General features: G+C 49.6%; 1 pseudogene; it reads left to right on the top strand.

Moving 5' to 3' along the window:
• The first annotated feature begins 12,781 nt into the window (after positions 1 to 12,781).
• On the top strand, positions 12,782 to 13,328 carry LOC141155501 (elongation factor 1-alpha 1 pseudogene; annotated as a pseudogene).
• Positions 13,329 to 15,288: the final 1,960 nt, after the last annotated feature.

Raw genomic sequence — 15,288 nt, 5'->3', positions numbered from 1 at the left:
TTTAGAAAAACATAACAAGGTACAACATTAATAATACAACAAGAAAAACACATAAAGATGGTCACGGCGTGTCCGCAACCGGGTGCAGTCTTTGAAGAAAAGCAAGGTGTCCATTTCACCAAAACAGGGAGACGTAACCAGGTAGGGGTCTGTCCTGCCCCGAGTCCTTAACAGTCTTTAGTCCGTCCTGGGTTACGCTCCAACTATACACAAAGGATTCCCGGTAAATCCACCAAAGAATCCTATAAATAACTAGAAACACAAAATTACACACAAGCAACTATAAACAGGTAGACATTATAAAATAGCTTAAACATTTAGATCCTCCAACGTGCGGGTAACTGGCCTCTAGTGGCCCTAGTGGACCTACGGAGCTGACTGTCTGGCCCTGAACTACAGGGTGTAAGAGCTGTCAAGGGTAAACTGGGCAGCTGTCTACCGGCTCTTTGTCTCACTAGCGGTACGGCAGGCTCACTATAAGCAGAGGGTTGATCCTCCTGTTCTGCTTGTGTGGAGTCTTCTGCCTCCTGGACCGGCTGTTCTTCCAGCTCTACCTGTTGCTCCGTAGGTGCTTGGGATGCTGGTTGAAGGAAGGTGAGTACGGGTACCACAACTGCACCATTTACTTGAGTCCAAGACCGAGGGAAGTCCCCGAGCACAGTACTAACCATATCTTCCCTTTTCTCTACGGGTCGATGGTCTTCTTGTTCCTCTTCAGGGTTCCGTAGCTGTTCAGGACACTTCTTCAGGTGATCCCGGGATACAATGGCTGTGGTCTCCCCTCCGTCTTTACTAATGGTACAGACCTTCGGGTTGTCGTGGCTTGAGGGCAGTACGGTGTACGGGTCCTTCTCCCACTGGTCGTCCAACTTGTGGAGCCGTCTTTTCCTCTTCAAGACCTGCTCTCCGGGTACCAGGGGAACAGCGGGAGCATACTGGTTGTAAGTTTTCTCTTGTCTTTCCCTAGCTTGACAGAGACTTCGCTCCACACTCTCCTGTACTTTCCGGTACTGCTGCTGCCTCTCTGTGTCCCAGTCTGCTTCTGGTGAAGTGTCCTCGGGTGTCAGGACTCCCATTTCCAGGTCAACAGGTAACTTACCAGGTCTCGCCCTCATTAGGTAAGCCGGGGTACAGTTGGTGGAACCTACCGGGATGTGGTTGTATAGGTCCACCAGATCGGGCAGCCTCTCAGGCCACAGACTGCGTTCTTCCAGGGGCAACGTTTTCAGAAGATCCATTACCACCTGGTTCATTTTCTCACAAAGTCCATTAGTTTGCGGATGATAGGGTGTCGTCCTTATCTTCCGGCAGCCATACAGATTGCAGAATTCCTGGAAGACCTCCGCTTCAAAGGCAGGTCCCTGGTCCGTCAGCACTTGGTCCGGGTATCCGTGCGGACGGCAGAAGTGCTGCTGGAAGGCTCTAGCTGCTGTTTGAGCCGTTAAGTCCTTGACGGGGACGACAACCAAGAACCGGGAGTAATGATCCACGATGGTTAACGCGTAGACGTAGCCACTTCTGCTTGGGGTCAGTTTTACATGATCCAAGGCTACCAGTTCCAACGGCTGCCGGGTGACGATGGACTGCAGGGGAGTCTTCTGGCTGGCACGGTCCTTCCTTCTTAGGTTACACGGGCCACAGTCTCTACACCACCTCTCGATGGTTCCCCTCATGCCTACCCAGTGGAACCGCCTGCGCAGCAGGAACTCCAGCTTCTTCCATCCGAAGTGTCCAGCCCCGTCGTGGTATGCCTCCATCACCATGGCTGCGTCTCTTCGTGGCACCACTACTTGCCAGATTAGTTCATGTGTCCGGGAGTTAACCATTCGGCGGCACAACTTCCCCTTATAAAGGAACAGTCGACTCTTCTCAGCCCACAGTTGCTTGGCTTCCTCCGGAGCGTCTGGGTCAAGGCGAGCCTCTGGCCGAGTCAGCATCTCCTTTACCAGCCGGACGGCAGGGTCACTGTCTTGCGTTTCCGCCCAGTTATAGTGAGGCAAGGGGTTAAACGTAGCGGCTTGCTTACTCCTTACCCGGTGGGAACACTGGATAGTCCCATGACGGTGAAACGCGGGGAGTTCGACTTCTTCCAGTCCCTCTGGATCTTCTCCTCCGTCCGGTAGATTTGGCATCCTGGACAGGGCGTCCGCGTTGGTATTGGAGCGTCCTGCCCGGTATTTGATTGTGAACTCGTAGTTGGACAGACGGGCCATCCATCTCTGCTCTAGGGCACCGAGTCTTGCTGTGTCCAGGTGTGTCAACGGGTTGTTATCTGTGTACACGATGAACCGGGAAGAAGCGAGGTAGTGCTTAAAGCGTTCGGTGACTGCCCACACCACTGCCAGGAACTCTAGCTTAAATGAGCTGTAATTCTCAGGGTTTCTCTCTGTGGGTCGCAGTTTTCGGCTGGCATAAGCGATTACTCGTTCTTTCCCCTGCTGGATCTGGGACAGCACAGCTCCTAGCCCGATGTTACTAGCGTCGGTGTAGAGGATAAAGGGCTGGCTGTAATCCGGGTACGCCAGGATTTCATCCCCCGTGAGGGCCATCTTCAGCTGGCGGAAGGACTCTTCTTCCAACTTCTCCCATCTGAAGGGCGGCTTCTGGTTCTTGGCCTTCCGGGACTGGCCTATCAGGAGGTCCTGCATAGGAGCTGCCTTTTTGGTGAAGCCGGGGATGAATCTGCGGTAATAGCCTACCAACCCAAGGAACTGCCGCACTTCCTTTACACTGGAGGGACTTGGCCATTCCTTAATTGGGGTGATCTTATCAGGGTCGGGAGCCACTCCATCAGCGCTCACCACGTGTCCCAGGTACTGCACCTTTGGCTTCAGGAGATGACACTTAGAGGGTTTCACCTTCAGGCCGTAACTTGCCAGGGCTTCGAACACTTCCGCCAGATGTTTCAGGTGGTCCTCATAAGTCTTGGAATATACGATGACATCGTCCAGGTACAACAAGACCGTCTCGAAGTTTTTGTGTCCCAGACAGCACTCCATTAATCGTTGGAAGGTTCCTGGTGCGTTACAAAGTCCAAACGGCATACAGGTAAACTAGCTAAGTCCCATCGGGGTGGTGAATGCGGTCTTCTCCCGGTCCGCCTCTGCTACAGGAACCTGCCAGTACCCGCTAGTGAGATCCAAGGTAGAGAAGAAGTTAGCAGATCTTAAAGCAGCCAAAGACTCCTCTATCCTTGGTAAAGGGTACGCATCTTTGTGTGTGATACGGTTGATTTTCCGGTAATCTACACACATCCTCATAGTGTTGTCTTTCTTTTTGACTAAAACTAGTGGGGCTGCCCAGGGGCTACAGCTATCCCGGATTACCCCAGCCTCCTTCATGTCTCTAAGCATCCCCTTGGCGTGTTGGTAATGTGCAGGGGGTACGGGTCGATACCTCTCTTTTATGGGAGGATGATCTCCCGTGGGGATGTGGTGTTCTACCCCCTTGACTCGCCCGAAGTCTAACGGGTGTTTACTAAACACTCTCTCATACTCTTGAACCACCCGGTAGACTCCCTGTTTCTGGTGGGAGGGAGTGGAGTCAGTTCCCAAGTGTAGTTGCTGACACCAATCCTCCATTACTTTCTTAGAGCCGTTACCTTCCTCCGGGTGAGATGGAGGCAAGGGTTCCACAGACTGTATAGAGTTTTGGTTGATGGTATATAATTTGGCTAGCGTGGCATACCGGGGTAGGTATACTTCCCTCTTTCCGATATTTATTAGGCGAACGGGCACCCTCCCATGGCGTACATTAACCACCCCCCGTGCTGTCAAAATGGTGGGCCTGCTGTCTGAGTAAACTGGTTCTACCATTGCCTGGTAATCTCTACCTCTCGGACCAATAGCTGCCCGGCACCAAATCATCATTTCACTTTTTGGGGGCATGGCAATAGGGAAAGGGTCACACATTCTTACGCTACCAATCTCACCACCGGAGAGTTCTAGCTGTTGCCGTCGCATCAGTGCCCGGATCTCTTTCTGGAGCACTCGCTGCTGGCCGGAGCTGGCGTTCTTGGCAACCTGCTGTAAAAGGAAAATCACCTCTGCAAGACAATTTTCAATTACATTAGTTCCTAGAGTTATCTTTGGGTGACTCTCGTGTTTGTCAATGTCTACAATGATCAGTCCCTGTGCTGCCAGTTCGACTCTACCGATTTTGATGGTCATCTCTTTAAATCCGATCTGCGGCACGGGTTGACCATTGCTGGCGATAATACTCAAGTCGTCGTCAGGGTAGCGGGTTATATCCGAGTCATTCCAGTACTGCTTGAAGAGCACGTACGGGATGGTGGTGACCTGTGACCCGGTGTCCAGTAGGGCACTCATAGGGATGCCATCCAGTACCACAGGCAAGACTGGACGTCCTCCCACATATTTGTCGCGCCAGTTCGATGGGCCTGGTGATCTTTTTCCTGGGGGTTGGCCCTCTACCCCCAGGTTGTGCCAGTTTAAAGGACAGTACCTTGCCATATGTCCGGGTTGGTTGCAGCGGCGGCAGATGGGTCGTCCGTCCTCGTCGTATCGGTCACTGGGTCTTCCTCTGGCCGGTGGGGTCCTCCTTGGTCGACGCCACGGGATGTCCTCCGGTCCAGATGCCAGCTGGATCTTCCCTGGAGTAGAAACCTGTAAAGACTGCACAGTTCGGGTTAGCGCAGCAACGCTTTTAGCTAGCTCTTGGACCTGATAGTGCAGGTCTAGGGCCGGGTCATTGTTCAAAGCCTGCGCATCAGCCCCCACAGGCCCTGTCGACAAGGGCGCCGCCTCCTGGTGGTAAGTGATAGCTGGACGCCTGTGGGTCACAACGCCACCCGGTGCCGGTTCTCGGAGCACCCGGATGGCTCTGTCCTTGAACTGTGCAAATCCCAGATGAGGGTCCTGTAAGGCCATTGCCCGCAACTGGGTTCGGTGGGCATTGCAATATAAACCCTCTATAAATTGTTCAGTCAACAGCCTGTCCTCGTCTCCCACGCCGTCAGGGTCGGTCTGCTTAACGGCTCTCAGGGCCTCTTGTAGGTTCAGGGCATAGTCCCTTATACTCTCATGTGCCCGCTGTTTGCACCCGTAGAATCTAAGCTTGATCTCGGCTGAGGTGCAGGTATCAAAGGTGTCCCTCAGCCGGGTTAGTATCCCTGCGACAGTCCTCCCCCCAGGTGGCCAGGACTTTACCTCCCTTCGGGCTGCCCCGGTTAATTGGGCCACCAGGATGCTCACTTTTTGCTCTTCTGTGAGGGGGTACACCTGGAAGAGGCTATCCAGCTTTTCTCTAAAGTCCTGCAGGGTATGTGACTCCCCTGAGTACTGGGGTAGCCAGGCTGCCCCCGGGATATAGGGCATGGTGAAAGGCATGACCGCAACAGCGGTGGCGCTGGCGGGGGTTGGAGCGGTGAAGCTCTCCTCCGTATCCGACATCCTTCTCCCCCCTAGTGGACCGTGGCCTACCTTGCGATGATCCTCTTCCGTAGGCCGCGGCTCCGCAGTGGATCGTCAGGGTTGAGAACCTTCCGTCGCGCTCCTGTGACGTCGGCGTCTGCTGGGCTCCTTCCAGGACCTGACGCAACGTCCGGACGTGAGGCGGGGCTTCAGTTCTCGCGGGCTTTTCGGAGTCCACGCCCCTCTTTTTCCCGCGCGGCGTCCTCAAGATGGCGTCCAACGGCGGGAAAACTCCACAGATGGGAAGAAGGCTGAAAATGGCGCCGGATGGCGGGAATCTTCACCACAGGTGAGTTTGAAAGTCTCTTGTTGAGGCACGCAGTACCCGGTGGTTGCGGGCACGAAATCCTGCCGACTACGCCAAAAGTTGACGCGCCCCTGGGCCTGTATCGCGCTGCGTTGCGCACGCGGGGGCTTACCCGGAGCCGGATCTGTTGAGGGTTGTAGTCTCGTGGCGGTGACCCGGTCCGTGTCCAGGGAGTCAGACTAAGTGGCGCTGCAATAGCAGTGATGTTAGATGACTACGCCACCCGTTGAATGCAGCTTTAGGGCTGCTGCTGCAGGGCAGACCGCTGAGGCCGGTGGTAGGATTGTGCAGCGTGGTAGTATAACCCCCAACGGGAGGGGTATGGCCTCAGGGCAGCCGACGTGGATGATGGGGGTAGCAGAAACCACTCGGAGACGGTACGGTGTAGTTCAGGGTCTTTACTGGTCACAAAGATAGACCCTCCCGGAGTACTGGCTAGCGATTGGGGCCTGGTCAGTCCTTGAGCAGATGGGATCTCCCCTGGCCAGGCGGAGTTGTAGGCCTCCCAAACTAACTGTACTCTTCTGGCTACCTTGCTAGAGGCGGGTAAAAGTAGCCCACGTCCCTGAGTGTGCCGTGTGGTGCTCACCCGTATGGCCGGTGACTCGGGGCCTTCTAGTAGCTTCCGCTCCACGACGGCGGTGCTGGTCCCACGCGTGTGACCGTGCCTTCGGGTTTCTGGGCCAGGGGACCTGCAATCCCCTGCCGGTCGGTTTCTGCTGCTGGGTAGGAGTTAGTCCCCACAGCCTCGGACTCCGGGTCCGGTAAGAAATCTTCTCAGTCAGGGCGAGCTCTGCAGCTGCCAGCCCCTGACTCCTTGTAACACTGCTCCCACAGAGCTCCTGATGTTCTGTTCCTATATTTGCTTCTTTTCTCTGTCTCTACTTCTTCTCTACTCACTAACCCTGCCTCAGCCCTAAGTTTATATAGGGGAAGTTCTTCCCCTTCCAGGACTGGGCAGGAGGTGTGGCATGCATAGGATTCCTGACCAAGAGACCTCCCACCTGCTCTCAGACATAACATTGCTGTTACTGTGGAAACCAGACCCCTGGGGTGCCACACTATGAGCGCCGACCACTAGGTGGCGCTCATAGCGACGAGATCATGACAACCACAGGCGTCTGCTGCAGACCCTGGGTTGTCATGCACGCCCATCGGCGACCCGCGATTACGTGACGGGGTCGCCGATGGGCGGGGCTTATGACGCGCAACCCGGAAGCGCGCGTTAAATGCCGCTGTCGGAGATTGACAGCGGTATTTAACATGTTAACAGCCGCGGGTGGATCGCGACTACACCCGCGGCTGTTGCGGGCACATGTCAGCTGTAAGAATCAGCTGACATGTGCTCGGTTCAGTGAGGGCTCAGCGCAGCAGCCCTCACTGAACCGGGGGTACGCAAATGTGCGTACTAAGACGTCATGGGTTGGAAAGGGGTTAAATTTCACATAGTGTTATTCTGGCTTAACAGACGTTTGTTTCTTTAAATGTGATATATTTCTCGAGCGATCCACAAAAATTGACGAACATATATCACATTCACTTCATAGCAAGTGGGCCTGTGTGCTCTCTAATGCCAGAGCTGAATTTAAGTCCCAGTCCAACCCTGCTAATAGACTACTGCACCCAAGACAAATTAATTAGTGTAACAAATTATCATAATCAGTTTCATATGCAACAGTTTAAGCTATGACCTAATTTATACCCCTTTACTTTCCGAGGAGGTTTCTATCATTTCAGAATTTATAGAATAAAATGCAGAAGTCCAATTTAGAAAGAGCATGGAAAAGATTGTGCTTGTTCCGCTAACAATCACTGGCCATATTTCATGCTTCGCTGATACATCTTTCAGGATCAGTAGACATTCAGATTCTATAATGCTTCTTTGTTTAAAGTGGATTTGTGAAGTTAATATGTAATGATCTGCTAAAGAAAAGTGTTAAAAGCGATTAATCAGTATCAATGAGATAAATGAAATAAATTAAAAAAGTTAACGTATAATGCATAATAAATGCAAGAACAGATGAAACTAATCAAAATGCAAGGATACTTACATTATCTTAACATTAAAAGGCTGTTTATTTGTCTAAGTAATTCTCTGAAAGATATTATCATCCTCACCTTTATTTATGCAATCTGTTGCTCCTTGACAAAAAAAAATAATCCATTTTTATAATTCATATACAAATGAGGTGTAAGTGCTCTTGGAATGTCAAAGCACTTCCAAAGCCTCTATGTTCCTGGCTCTCTTCCCCACTGATAAAGAAAATAATTATCTATCTATTATCATCTATAATTTGTGAATATGTTATGTTACTTCTTTGATGCCACCTATAATAGCTTTATAAAAGCATATTTTGTTAATTTTAGCTAAAGAAATGAGTTTGGCCTGCAGACATCCTTGGAATGTTCTGTACGCTAATGTTCTCTAGATAAGATGCACTCACAGAAACCAGGTATTTTAAGGCTAATGGTCCTTGAAAACTAATGATCATTTATATTTTGCTTATGCATTGTTTAATTATTACTGCTGTGCACCATTCTTTGATTTGGGCATGCACGGAGACTACATGGCTGAGAATCAGAATATTGACTTAGAGAGGTTCTCCAAGAATTGTGATAAAATAAATAAGATAAATAATACACATTTAAATATTAATTATTCTTTAAATACCTTTATTTAGCAAAAAGGTATGCTTTATTTAGTGCACTCTGTCGGGATTTTAAAAATGGCAGCTGCCATAAATCATTATGCACCCATCCTAGATTTCAGAGGACATGTAGTAGACCAGGCTGCGTAAAGAACATCTGCTCGAGACAGACGTCAGGTCAGAGCAGCATCTGGTCTGGCATTGTGAACTCACAATCCTCTGTTCAGTCCACCTGACAGGACACTGAGTATCCCTCTAAGTCAGCCTGACAGTTTTGGTGCAGTGCAGGGAGTACGTTTGTCTCACATTTCACACAGCCCATCCTTGGACAGATGCACACTGCTAGATGGAAGTTGCCATCTTTAAAATCATGACAGAGTGCACTAAATAAAAATAACTTTTTGCTAAATAAAATTCTTTAGAAAAATGTTTAACCCCTTTACGATGAATGAACGAATGATGGACATAGCACGTCATGAGCGGGTGTCATTTCCTGCAGCTTGTCGTGCTATGTCTGTCATGGATTTAAACTGTCACTGCGTGTAAACTCAGTGACAGTTTCGTGCAGACAGCTGCCACTGACAGCTGAGCAGCACGGGAAGAGGTGCGGGAACCCATATCAGTGGTCCCCACACTCAGAGAGCTGTGATCAGTCAGTCAAGATGTTGAAATATCAGCACTTCCCACAAGATCACCACAGGAGCTCAGCACAGCTAACAGCCGAACTCCTGCAGCAACAGCCAGGGATGGTGCCCGCTCTGCTCCTGGCTCATTAATGGTGATGAGCGAACGTGCTCGCCACTGCTCGGTACTCGCCTGAGCATCATCGTGCTTGACAAGCTCGGTGCTCGGCGAGTATTTCCGGGTTGCTTCGGCGGGAACTTGGGTCCCCGCCCTGCATGTTTGGTGCTCTTTAGAGAGCCAATAAACATTTTTTTGTCCTTCATGGCTGTTTTTTAAAGACACTGCAGATAACCACAGAAAGGCCATTTGCACCACCTGCCAGTCCAGCATCAGCAGGGGTAGCAAAACTAGCAGCCTGACCACAAACAGCATGATCAGGCACATGGCAGCAAAGCATCCTACTAAGTGGGCAGAACCCCATTGTCCAGAAACAGTGTCTGTGGGTGACACCATTGCTTGTTCCGTTGTTGTACGTGCACACCAATCCCCTGTCCATGGCGCATGCGAAGATGCCTCCCGCCCTGCACATGTCGGTGCACATTCTCAACTAGCACCATCAGCAAGCACGTCCAATTCCTTGTCCCAGTGCTGCGTTCAGTTGTCCCTACCCCAGTCCTTGGAACGGAAGCGCAAATACGCAGCCAACACCCCACAGGCCACACTACTAAATTCACACATTTCGCGACTGCTTGCGCTTGAAATGTTGCCTTTTAGGCTCGTGGAGACAGAAGCTTTCCGCTACCTGATGGCGGTAGCCATCCCTTGGTACTTGGTCCCCAGCAGCCACTATTTCTCCAGGTGTGCCGCCCCCACATTGCACGAGCACGTGTCCCACAACAATAGCCGTGCCCTCAACAAAGCAGTTACTGGAAAAGTCCACCTAACCACTGACATGTGGATAAGTGCTTGTGGACAGGGACGGTACATCTCGCTAACGGCACACTGGGTTAATATAGTGGAAGCCGGGATGCAGTCGGACCTTGGGACGGAACACGTCTTCCCGACGCCGAGGATTGCGGACCCTAGGTCAAATCAGGGTTGGCCCCACATTCTACAGCTCCTGCACCTCCTTCTCCTCTTCAGCCTCCATCTCCTAAATGAGCACATCAGTCAGAAGCTGGAAGCACTGCCGCACTGCCTTGACCAAGCGGCAACACGCTGTGCTGAAGCTAATATGCTTAGGTGACAAACCGCACACCGCTGAAGAGTTGTGGACAGCTCTAAAAGAGCAGGCAGATCTGTGACTGACACCTCTGAACCTACAGCCAGGTATGGTCGTGTGTGACAATGACCAGAACCTGGTGGTGGCTCTGAAGCAAGGCGAGCTCACACACGTACCTTGCCTGGCCCATGTGCTTAACCTCGTGGTTCAGCGGTTTCTCAAAAACCTACCCAGGTCTGTCGCATCTGCTTGTCAAAGTACGCCGCGTGTGTGCTCATTTTAGAAAGTCAGCTACAGCTTCCACCGACCTTGCTGTGCTTCAGCAGCGTTTGCGCTTCCAGCTCACCGACTGGTGTGCGATGTCCCCACACGTTTGAACTCTACATTGCAGATGTTGGGAAGGATTTGTAAGCAGAAGAGGGCAGTTGTTGACTACCAGCATTAACAAGGCTGTCGGTATTCAGGTCAGACTCCACACATAAGACCTCAGGAGTGGCCATGGATGCCAGACATTTTTACCATACTCCAAAACTTTGAGGACTCCACCAAGATGGTCAGCAGCGATGATGCCATAATTAGCGTAACCATCCCGTTTCTCTGTCTTCTGAAATGCTCTCTGCTCACAATTAAAGACGATGCATTGCAGGTGGAGCACGATGAGATAGAGCAAGGAACCATACAGGGTGATTCCACACAGCCCAGCCTCATCTCATCCCAACGTGGATTGGGTGACAATGAGGAAGAGGAGGAACAGGAGCTAGTTTCCTGCGCTATAGATGGTACTACCTGCACAACTGTCATAATGTCTGTTCAGCGTGGATGGCCTGAGGACAGAGGAGAAGCTTGGAAGAGGAGGAGGAGAGCATGGTCAGTCGTCCTCTTGGTGAAGACACGGAAGTTTTGCCTCTTTGCAGTCTGGCACACATGGCTGAGTTTATGTTATGCTGCCTTTCCCGTGACCCTCGCATTGTCCAAATTTTGGGTAACAGTCATTACTGATTGGTGACACTTCTAGACCCACGCTACAAGGGGAATTTTCTGTCTCTTATTCCCTTGCCGGACAGGCCTAATAAAATGGGGCAGCACCAGTATGCACTTGTTGCGGAATTATTAAAAAAATTCCCATCTGAAAACGCTGGTGACAGAGGTCACAGTTCATTGGACAACCAAGGAGTACAGACGAGAGAGAGACAAATGCAATCCAGCTGAGGCAGGGGAACACTGTAAAAGTTCTGGGACAGTTTTCCTAGACCCTCCCATCGCACAGGCCCTGAGGCACGGGGTACTCTCCCAAGCTGGACACATGGCATGAACTGGCTCTCTAAGCCTTGGAGGTCCTGGCTTGCCCTGCCGCTAGAGTTTTGTCAGAGCGGGTTTTTAGTGCCGCTGGTGGAACTATAACCGATAGGCGCATCCGCCTGTCAACTGAAAATGATGATGGCTGACTCTTATAAAAATGAACACTGGCTGGATTGGGCCAGACTGCTCAACACCTCCGAATGATAGCAGCATAACATAAACTCAAATACAGTGTCTTTTTTTTGGGAGGTCTAACTCTATTTGCATGCACCTCTGTCTTCACACCCAGACATGGGTATAAGCTTCCTGATTTTGTCTATTTGCTCTTGTCCTTCTCCTCATCCTCATCCTCCACCACCATATCACCACAATATCTACCATATCTATGTCTCTTGTAAGGGGCAAATTTTTGGCAGCCGTTGCATTCATTGCATAGGCAAACAGTATGGGAGACCCACTTCCTAAAAATGGGAACATTGTTTTCAGTAGGCCCTCCGACCTCCACGTCTCTTGCAAGGGACATTGGAGTTCCTCTAAATTTTTGTCAGCCATTGCATTCACTGCATAGGCAAACAGTATGGGAGACCCACTTCCTAAAAATGGGAACATTGTTTTCAGGAGGCCCTCCGACCTCTACGTCTCTTGCAAGAGACATTGGAGTTCCTCCAAATTTTTGGCAGCTGTTGCATTCATTGAATAGGCAAACAGTATGGGGAACCCATTCCTTTCTAATGGGAACATGTTGTTACTGTGGCCCAGCTCTATGTGTCTTTAAATTGGTATTGGGGTTTTTCCCAAATGTTGACAGACCTTGCAGTCACTGCATGGGCATTACCACTATAGGAGACGTGTTCCCTTATAATGGGAACATTTCTTTTACTGAGACCTTCCTCTATGTCTCTACAAAGGGGTATTGGGGTGCGTCCAAATTTTTTGGCAGCCCTTGCAGTCACTGCATACGCAATAACAGTATAGGAGACCCACTCTTTAACAATGGGAACAACAAAGCATAGCCGACTGCAGTCCCTTTAAAAATAGTAAGGGCCGCCTGATGACCCTATAAAAATAGTGTTTGTGAGTTTCAGAGTCCCTCCTTCATAAATGAAATAGGATGTGTCTGATGTCTCACACACCACATGGCCAGATAAGGTAGTAAAATGTTAAAATGACATTTCCTGGTGAATGCATTTTTCACTGTTGAAAGCAATGCAAAAGTACAAAAATGCATCAAAAGCACTACCTGTCCTCTTCCTCACCGGGTCTGCGGCGAATTTACAAGGTGTCCATCGTCAAACATCTAAACACTCAAAATGGGAAAGGAGAAGACATACATGAACATTGTCGTCATTGGACACGTAGATTCCGGCAAGTCCACTACAACTGGACATTTTATCTACAAATTCGGTGGTATTGACAAGCGTACCATTGAGAAGTTTGAGAAGGAAGCTGCTGAGATGGGCAAGGGCTCCTTCAAGTATGCTTGGGTCTTGAACAAACTGAAGGCTGAACGTGAGCGTGGTATTACCATTGATATCTCCCTGTGGAAATTTGAGACCAGCAAGTACTATGTCATCATTATTGATGCCCCTGGACACAGAGACTTCATCAAGAACATGATCACTGATACTTCTCAGGCTGACTGTGCTGTCCTGATCGTTGCTGCTGGCGTGGGAGAGTTTGAGGCTGGTATCTCAAAGAACGAACAAACCCGTGAGCATGCTCTCCTGGCCTACACCCTGGGTGTAAAGCAGCTCATCGTTGGCGTCAACAAGATGGATTCCATACTACAGAGATGAGAGGATCAAGAAGGCGTCTACAATGCCAAGCGCAGTGACCTTCTACAGCCGGATCCAGAGCGACTGTCTGTCACACCTGACACACCTGTGATGCTCGTCCTGCAAAAAACAAGGGGTTTCCATGTAAATCTCTGAAATATGTGATTCAGACAGAACCCCCGATGGAAGATTCCCTATAATGAGGCAGATGGAAACACTGTGGACGCAGTGTGGCCTATAATCTGGAGGTGTCCGTCTTTTTAGGCGTGCATAAATGTGCAGTCAGCCACAGTTTTGTTCACCTCTGAAAAGCGGGATACTGCCAAACAAAGGCCAGACAGAGTCCAGAGTAACTCTGCTGCCTCATTATAGTGAATGGATCCCTCGGGGGGTTTCATCTGAATCACGTATTTTGTAGATTTAGATTTAAACCCTGATGTAAGTGCTCAGCGTAGAGCACAGGATAAATATGATCTAAAATGTTCTGTACCCCAAAATGCCACCGTTTTTTTTTTCTGGGGAAAAAATATAATTTTTTTATTTTTCACGGTCCAATGTTTTAAAATTCTGTGAAGCACCTATGAGTGCAAGATGCTCACCACACATCTAGATAAATTCCTTGAGGGCTGAAGTCTCCAAAACGGGGTAGTTTGTGGAGGATTTTCACTGTTTGGGCACATCAGGGGCTCTGCAAATGCAACATGGCATCCACTATCTATTCCAGACAATTTTGTACTCCAAAAGTCAAATAGTGCTCCTTCCCTTCCAAGCCCTAACAGTCCCCAACCGCCCCCCACATATGAGGTATCGACATACTCGGGAGAAATTGCACAATACATTTTGAGGTCCATTTTCTCCTGTTACCCTTTTGAAAATAAAAAAATTGGGGCTAAAGTAACATTTTTGTGAAAAAAGTAAAATGTTCATTTTTTCATTCCACATTTCTTTAATTCCTGTGTAGAACCTGAAGGGTTAATAAACTTCTTGAATGTGATTTTGAGCACTTTGAGGGGAGCAGTTTTAGGACTCTTTCACACGTCTGTGTTTCCAGTACATGTGATGACAGTTTCCACATGTACTGAAGACACTGACACACGCAGACCCATTCAAATCTACAGTATGAGTCTGCGCACATGTCAGTGTGTTTCCACGGACCGTGTGTCCATAGGCAGAACACGCTAACATGTCCGTTTTTTGTGGTTGTACGGTCTGAAAACATCCCACACAAATGACATCCGTGTGTCATCCATGTGACACGTACAGGCGCCTGGGAATCAGCGCTACAGTTAGCACCGGGTACTAAACACTGCCCTCATCATGGTTCCCTGCCGGCGCTACGATCAGCACCAGCAGGGACAATGATGAGGGTAGTAGTCTGCTCCCGCAGTGTCCCTTTGTAAAAATAAGAATAAAATAATAAAATCCATATACTCAACTGTCCGGAGATGTACCCCTCTGTAATCCTCTGAGCCGCTCGAGAGCTGTGCTCAATGAGTGACAGGACACCGCTCCTGAGCTCAGCTCCAGAGCCGCTCGCTGGAGCGGATCATTCTCCTCAGTGTCAGCGGGCAGAGGATTACAGCGGGGGACATCTCCGGACAGGTGAGTATATATTTTATTATTTTATTTTTACACAGGGGCAGGGCGGGAGCAGAATACTACTACCCTCATCATTGTCCCTGCTGGTGCTGATGACAGCACCGTCAGGAACCATGATGAGGGCAGCGTTCAAGTTGTAAAACTTTAACATTTTTTGTCAAACCTTTGATATTTTCATAAATAAACGAAAAATCATATCTACCAAAGTTTACCACTAATATGAAGTATAACATATCACAATAAACTCTCAGAATCATTGGAAAGTGTTAAAGCGTTCCAGAGTTATTACCACATAAAGTGACGCTGGTCAGATTTGGAAAACGAGGCTTGGTCATTAACATACAAAGTGGCTCTGTCCTTAAGGGGTTAATATTTAAAAGTA

This window comes from Phyllobates terribilis, unplaced genomic scaffold (assembly GCF_046119375.1).
Source record: "Phyllobates terribilis strain yellow unplaced genomic scaffold, ASM4611937v1 Scaffold_7__3_contigs__length_470593459, whole genome shotgun sequence".
Taxonomy (NCBI): domain Eukaryota; kingdom Metazoa; phylum Chordata; class Amphibia; order Anura; family Dendrobatidae; genus Phyllobates; species Phyllobates terribilis.
Note: the sequence above shows the minus strand (reverse complement) of the source record. Positions and strands in the feature narration are given on the sequence as shown.